The following is an 8,209-nucleotide window of genomic DNA, read 5'->3' on the forward strand; positions in this document are numbered from 1 at the left end:
TCTCAGCAGACAAGCTGGCAACCAGAACGGGACCTCACTCTGAAGTAGCAGGACAGTGCAACTGTACAACACACATAAATTTAGCCTAAACAGATGCGAAGACAGGAGGAAACATAGCTCGGAAGTAGGTATGTCGCTGAGAAGGGGGAACAACTGGACACAGAAATGATCTGTCAAGGCTGGATCACAAATGATTGATACCAAGAGTCAGAGATGAGAGATAACCACTGGATCACGTCAGGAAATTACTTCTTCAATCCCAGTTTTTTTAAGCAGCTCTGATAGAAGGGGCACAGAAGACAAGATCTATAGCCAAAAAATGCTAGAATCCTGCGTTCTGGAGCAAGCTGTAACCTCCCTCCCTACATAACCACACATAGCACACAAAAAAGAGGAATTTGAGCTATAGTCAAATTTACAGTGCTGCTCCAACAAATTACAACATCCTTTCTGTACATCAGCCGCAGCGACCATTCACCCTTTTTCCTCGTGGAACATCAAATGCAATTGCCAGTGCGAAACATCACATGCAAAAAACCACACGGGGGAACGAAGGCTAGAAAGCTTCCAGGCGAACGTCATGAAAACAGAGATTTGAGAAGCAACAGGCATGGGCTTGGCAACCGGACATGCTTTCTCAAGGCATGAGAACCCAGTGATGGGTTTCCGAGGCTTGGAAAATGCAGGTTCGAGTACACCCTACATTCAATAAAGTAAGTAAAATGTCAGAAAACTGGATGCCAAAATGTGCTCAGTAGGTATAGTAAGAGTTCGACCTCTGTATATTCACAGCAGAGAGATATTAACTGCCCGATAGACCTGGCACAGGTTTATTGATGATTTTTTTAAGAATGACATGGGAGAACTGTTCTGGTTTACTTTATTTTTATTGAAAACATCACTGGGAGGGGAATATACAATAATGATAACGGCAGGAAGTTGATATATGCTCAACAGTAAATGATAAGGATGCCTGCAAAGTAACAAGACAAGGAATCACCTGAAGACGGCAAAGAACATAAGTATACTTGCCCCAAAGTTCTGGCCTACTTTACACAAGGGACAGGTCTAGCACCCGAGGAATACACCAGGCACCAAAACTAATACCCAGGGAAGCCTGCCAAACACAATCACTGCCGGTTGTCTCTTTGTGTGCAATTAGAGTCCATGTCAACTGCGGATTCTTGCGAAATTCTCTCTGCTGCAACAACTCGGCCAATTAGATTTTTATCACAGCGACCGTTCTGCCTAAAGAACCATCTCGACACTTCCAGTTGTAAGAGCTTCACGATGCAAAATCTGAGGGACTGGAGAAACTTTGATTCACATTCTGTGTATGAGAAGTCATCCTTGGTGCCATTTGACCTCTGATCAGTGCTCGCCTCGCTCCTATTGAACTCTGCACTTGCCACACCAAACAATTGTTTAAATGGTTGCTGGAACCAAAATGATGTTGGCTTGGTTCTCATGCTCGACTGCCTAGAGCTCTGGAACATGGTCACTGTGTCCACATAATGTGATGCTTCAGATGCCAGCCCACTAAGATATGACCAATTTCGAGCGGCACTGCCCAGATCTTTGTTCAAAAGTGACCGTCTGCTTGCAGCAATTACAGCAGATATATCTCGGGAACTGTGGTACTTCTTTGAGCAAGCAGATGAGTCAACACTATCACTCCCAAGAATGGTAGTAGGATCGTAATAGGATCGTCCTACCTCCGTTCATTTTTGGGTTATGCAAAAATTTGGAACCAAATGAACCAGTAACATTTTGGTTACCAGCACGAATAACAGGGCCAGCATAGTCAGAACCAGCAGATTCAGAAGATAGTCGCCATGCGTCCAGTGGAACACAGGTGGACTCTGAACTCTGACTTGCATTTATCCGTGAATGGTAAGCATGCTGGTCACATCATAATTCCGAAACATTTTGCATTTTGGTCAGGTAAGGTGCTGCTTGAACTAGTGTCCTTGTTCGGTAAATGTCTGCTCTAATTCGCGAAACATTTTGCATTTTGGTCAGGTAAGGTGCTGCTTGAACTAGTGTCCTTGTTCGGTAAATGCAGACCAGTTTGATGACCCAATGCCACCCATCTGAATTCCATTCTCAACAAATCCAGTCCTAGCAAAAGGTTCATCCTTTCAGCATTATATTCTTGCATTAGCTTACCGTGATAATCAGAAAGCTGTCCCGAGAACTCATCCAGAATTACTGCCAGCTTTCCCTCTTGCAGCATGGCCCAAACCAGGAAGCTTTGTGAGGCTATCACTGCCATTGTCGGCATCAGTGTCTTTATACCTGCTCATAGTAAGGGATGGTGGATAACTGGAAGATAAAAAAGGGTGCCCTGCCTCCAGCGGACTTCTTAAATTTTACATTATGTGAAATCTTGTCTGTGCAAACATCTCCTTCTACTTTAACATCTTTTTTCAGTTGTGCTCCTCAATGGATGTTCTCTGCTGAACTTTGTTCTCCTACAATGGTTGTAGAGACCTTTGGCGTTGACTCTGTGAAGTCAACACTAACAACTGGTTTTGACTCCTTGTGGTTGCAAGATGTCAAGGGGTTAGCCTCTGGAATTGGTCGCTGTATAAGCAGCTGACTGTGCAGTCTCATAGTCAGATTCTGCAGTGATTTCAGAACTGTCAGTATGCTCCAAAGCCGATTTCAGATGACTTTTCAATGAATCTCTTCGAACAGCATCAGTATAATACCTTTGAATTTCTTCATGTGCAACATATTCCAGAGAAGTATCTTCTCTGTGATGACTACTGTCTGATGCTTCTCTATGCGGGTGCATAGAAAACTCCTGAGTTTCAGCTTCACTACTTGCGGACTTTAGTGGAGTGACAGCCAGGAAGAGTGTAAAAGCAATACATGCACAAGACATGAGAACTAAAACAGTATGTGGAATTATCACAGGGCATTCAGTGTTCCCTTTCAGGTTGTTTGTCCAGCTGCTGTCACCGAACAGGACCTCCGCCACAAAAATAATATTTGTAAACAACATAAGAAGAAACGCAAGAAAGGCTAATATTTCAACATACAAAGATATCCCATAGTTGCCCATTATTGACCTTGATGAGGCAACACGAAAAACCGGAATAACAGATGAAGGCAGGAGCATAGCCTGGATTACTGGACACAGAATGAGAAACTGATATATCCCTTCCGAGCCTGCTACTTTTGCACAATACATTGTAGGAATCATGGCAAGAACCTTAAGTACCACATGATGAGTAGTAAGAGACAGGTCTGCACCAAATAAATTCTGCGTAACTGTATGACTAGCCATAACAGATGTCAATGAGATGACGTGGCTAGAAAAGAGAACAACCGCTAACAACACAAGTGGTGCCATGGGACTCGTAAATATCTGTAAAAGAAAAGAAAGTCAGGAAATTCACCGTACGTTTAGATAAGAGTTGGATGCTGATGTAGAAACTGGTCTCACAAACCTGGTTCATTAGATCTACAGCATCGTGAAAGGTGTGGAGCACATTGTGACTTGATTCCGATGCTGCTGAGCTCAACAGAACATAGTTCACAAGAAAAACCCCAGTAAAAGTAAACAATATAGAAAAAAGGTGGTCATGAAATAGGCCACCAAGGGTAGCATGAGATCTTCTCTGGACCTGCATATATGTATCTTAATTAACATGAAATGATAACTCAAATGACCAGGAAACTATAGTAAAATTGACTAGTTGTGGAGGCACGGGAGTCTTTGGCATCTGGGTGCAGCTAGTTGGAGATGGTAGCATATGCTATGTTCAACCAGTTCGGATGGTACACTAGTAGGATTAGTAATGCATAAGTGTGCCATGCAATCTTTATTGCGGTTGTTCTGACCTGCATGCATCAGTGGATGCAGAGGCTGGGTCTTTAGAAAAAGAAGAGCATAGCATTCGTGGAGTAGGAAGTAGAAAGTACAATATTTCTGAACCACCATAACAAAAAAAATCTAGGGATTGCAAATAATTGAATTAACCACGTAAGCGTGAGGCCTTCGGCCAAAAAAAAATCCAGGCTTTGCAATATTTCTGAACCAACATACATGCAAAACCAGTTTTTAGCTGAGGTTATCAGATAAAGTTAGCGCAAGGTCTTTGGACAAACAACTCCGCCTCCTAAAGATACGCCCATATTCCAGTAAAATTGCAACTAAAAGGATCGGACACTGACATGTGGACAAGCATGCCAGTTAGTGACAACTGACAATCCACCTTTGCTTTTCCATATTATGACAACTGACAATCCACCATTGCTTTATCCATAACTGGTAACATGTCTTAGTTTTACATTTCTCAGTGGCTACTTAGAAGAATAGATCAGACACAATAAGCAACACATGCCAGTGTCTGTTATATATATTTTTCTTTCAGTGATGAAACGTGAAGACAACAACACAAGACAATATTCTGAACTGATAATTATGCGGTTGTATCTGACATAAAGTAAGTTCTGTTCTTTAAAACCCATATGACTTCTGGGCCCCATACAAGTAGAGCTGCCACACTTGGCACAAAGCACATACGCTTAAAGATAGCGTCTGAGACTCAAGTGCTAAGTACCTAAGGTTGTTTTGTCCAACAAAATGCAGCATCGGGAGCTGGTTACTGTTGTGAAGTATATAAGTGGATTGTATAAGCCCTTTCCATTAGTTTGGATTTTTGGTTGCATTGGCTAGTGTACGAAGCTTGACATGGTATCAGAGCCTAGGGTCTCGAGCTTGAGTCCTGGCTTTCGCAATTTAACTTTTGGTTGCATTGTGCATGAAGCTTGACAGTTACATGGACACAACATATTAAATCGTGTTCCCTCCGTTCCTAATAAGAAGGCTTATAACTTTTGTGCAGAGTCAAATAATGTATAAAGTTTGACTAAGTTTATAATTTTTTTGTCAACAACTATAATTTAGGGACGGAGGGAGTATTAGCAAGCATTGAAATTTAGCAGAAATAAGTACATCACGTAAAACACTCTGAGAACATCAATAGAATGTTGCTTAATCATATGATCAACTGATCATCCCATGTTTTTTAGGGGATGGCCTCATCATATTTATACTTTCTGCCTATGGGGATGAAACCATGATAGACCCACTCGATCACCCCATCCTTCAACCAAAAGAAATAACCATTGAAGTAGAGTTGAAACACAGTTTCCTTTAGTATAAGTGATCATTCTGACAATTATAATTACATGAAACAAATAAAATGTCATGCATAAACTAATTGAGATATGACACCAAACACATGCACACAGCCAGAAGTCTAGTCTCTTTTGGAATAGTTAGCCCCTTTTGGTGATGAATACTTTGCACTATTTACTCAGTAGTCAGTACTCTCGATGGTGTAATCTGCAGTTGAAAGTATGGAACATCTCACGCAAACCATGCAAGCCAATTGCTCCAGATATCAGCACAAACATATAGCCACATTACTTCTAACAGGAAACAGTTCTACATAGCTAGTGCACCTCCAAATTTAAATCCAAATACATTAAAAATGTTAGCTCAATATGAGTAAGATTGCCGGAACGTACCTGAACAATTGAGGAATGAACATAAAAATTGTGTGCTATTATGTTTGCACCCATAAGGGCCATCAGTGAGTAAGCGCTTTCACCACTCAACTTGGGGAACATCACATTCACATGGAGAGGAATCTCTGGTTGACTGATAAGTAAACCAAGCACAAAACAAAGAATCGTAAAGCCTGCTATGCAGGCATTTAACGTTCCAGCCATCCTCCTGTCCTAGAATGAGCAGAAGTAATATATCAAAACGCATATGGTCTTAAGAGTAGTTAGAGCAAGTTAACCTTTTAAGAATCAGTGATTCCAGGGTGAATAATGAACTCACCCCAGGGGAGAGAAGATATGGCAGCAGATTTATTACAACACATGCAAAAATAAGGCCTGTGATAAGATCATCGTGGTCAAATACGAGGTTGAAGCCGACTGCTATGCCTGCAATCTGAAACAGTCAAAATATTGGAAATTGAGAAGTTAGGAATCACTCACATTCTCACAAAAAGGACTTAAAAGTGAATACGCATAACATGGCAAAATAAATAAATATTCTAAGAATGCAATGATACAGAAACAGATTTGTGTGAAGTTAGTACACATACCATGGTTAATTCTGAAGTAAACAAAGACAATCCTGCCTGGATACCAAGGCCAACACATATAAACCGGCTGTACTCCTGGCGCGTGATCTTGAGATTCATGTAAAAGCACTACAAGTAAGAACTAGATGGTGGATGTAACTGAGAAATGTAGAAAATACAAGGGATTATCTTGCAGAAGGAACTTAAATATAAGCATGAAAAGGTAACAGTTTCTTGTTAAGTTCAGATTTGAGAGAGCTTTTCTTTTTCTCAAAATAGGGGCTGCTTGCTATTTTCCTACAATCTCTATAGCCTTATGTGGTCCCATCCAAATAATAAAGAACAAATCACAGATATTGGGTGGATGATCGCTTAGCAATCAGATGATGCCCAGGCGCCCAGCAGTAGTTCAGAAACTACAGGGATGGATTCATCTGTATCTGTAAACAAGAACTTGGGTCGATGTGGATGATTGCTTTGAAACCAGATGTTGCCCAGAAATAGTTCACAAACTAAAGGGATGGGTTCATATGAAAACAGGAAGACCTGTAAGATAATTAGAGCCAGATGACCCAACTAAGTACCAAATTTAAATATTTCAAGAATTGGCAGGGGCCGCGCGAACGCGTACCCCCTCTACCACAAATTATGATGTCCACTCTCCCCGTAGGGAGATGGTAGACCAACACGCTACACCAAGTGCAATGTGAGCCATTGATCTAGGCCACGACCCTTCATGATCAGCCGTAGACCCCATCCAGGTAAGTATGTTTCAAGGTTGCGCTAGGCGCCTATTATATAGCGAAGATCTCCCACCCCAACCCTCTCCTGCTTTCGATGTGGTACTAAACGCATCCTGGAGCAGACGTGTCCGTGTTGGGTTCAGATCGCCGGTCTGCTTCTGCTTCTGCCCAATTTTGGATAAGAACTGGGCTTTGTCAACTGCTAGGCCCATTGGTTCATTGCTTTCGCACCGGTTTATCCAGAAACAAAAAAAGAAAAAACAATCTGGCACGAAAGGTCATCATCTGCATATCTGCAGGCTTACTGAAAAGAAGAAAAATTCTCAAAAAAAAAAAAGAAGAAAAAGAACTCAAACTGGTACCTGTGCAAGGTTCTTGCCGGTGACCATGCCGACACAGGTGGACAGGTACTGATACAGGACGGCGGAGAAATTGAAGAGGACGACGAGCAGCACGAGGTCGTACCCGAAGCGAGCCCCGGCGTCGACCGTCGCCACCCACTTGCCGAGATCGATATAACCCACCGAGATCAGCAGCGCCGGCCCCAGGGTGCGGGAGAGGTGATTCCGGCTGTCTCCGGCCATAGACTCTATGCCGTGCACGGCTTCCATGGCGGCGCGAAGATGCGATCAGTAAAGAATCACTGTGAATCCGCGATAGAGGACCAGGTGTTTATCCGAGTCACGCCCTTATGATCCAACAGTCCTTTTCCTTGACAACACATGAACAAACAGTTCGGTCCAAAGCTGGTGAATACATACACAGATACACTGATGATACACACAGCATCGGAGTCGGACATTACCTTACCTTGAACCAGCAAATTAGCTATCCGTACTCTCTACTCCAGGGGGAAGCATGCACATTCGCATAAAAACTGGATGAACGGAGCATCCATTAATTCCCAGAAAGAAACATTTCGGTTAGAATCCTCCCAGCAAAGCAGAGCAGAGCAGAGCGAGAACCTGAAATCCTAGAACAGTGCAAGAAAAGTTAGTGCTAGTCACCAGGGAGAAGCAGTCGAGCAAGTTCAGATGGATCTCTCCACTCCAGCAGAGAGAGGTTCCAGCTCGCGTGCTTCGTTGCGGAGAGGGTTCGGGTGCGATGGCCTAGGAGACGAGCGAGAAAACCGGGAAGAAGTAGGCAATGCGGTGATCGGTGGCCTCTCCGCCGCCCTGGAGAGGATAAGGGCAGGCTGCACGCCGAGCGGCGAGGGGTGTTTTCGTATTTTGCGTGCGAATGGGAAGGGAAACTGTGGGGGCCGTCTCTACTGTCTTGCCGCTAGAAGCTGCGAGCGAACTTGGAAACACCATTTTGTAGGTGTCCGTCGCACAAGGCGACACCTTGGAC

At 43.1% G+C, this 8,209-nt stretch overlaps 1 non-coding gene and 1 pseudogene across 1 annotated transcript; both read right to left on the reverse strand.

Annotated features, from left to right (window-relative positions):
* Positions 1-583: 583 nt before the first annotated feature.
* LOC124702607 lies at positions 584-7,993 on the reverse strand (annotated as a pseudogene).
* LOC124705056 lies at positions 6,725-6,885 on the reverse strand. Its single transcript, XR_007003904.1, has one exon. It is a non-coding gene; the product is annotated as a U1 spliceosomal RNA (small nuclear RNA).
* Positions 7,994-8,209: the final 216 nt, after the last annotated feature.

This window comes from Lolium rigidum, chromosome 3 (assembly GCF_022539505.1).
Source record: "Lolium rigidum isolate FL_2022 chromosome 3, APGP_CSIRO_Lrig_0.1, whole genome shotgun sequence".
NCBI lineage: Eukaryota > Viridiplantae > Streptophyta > Magnoliopsida > Poales > Poaceae > Lolium > Lolium rigidum.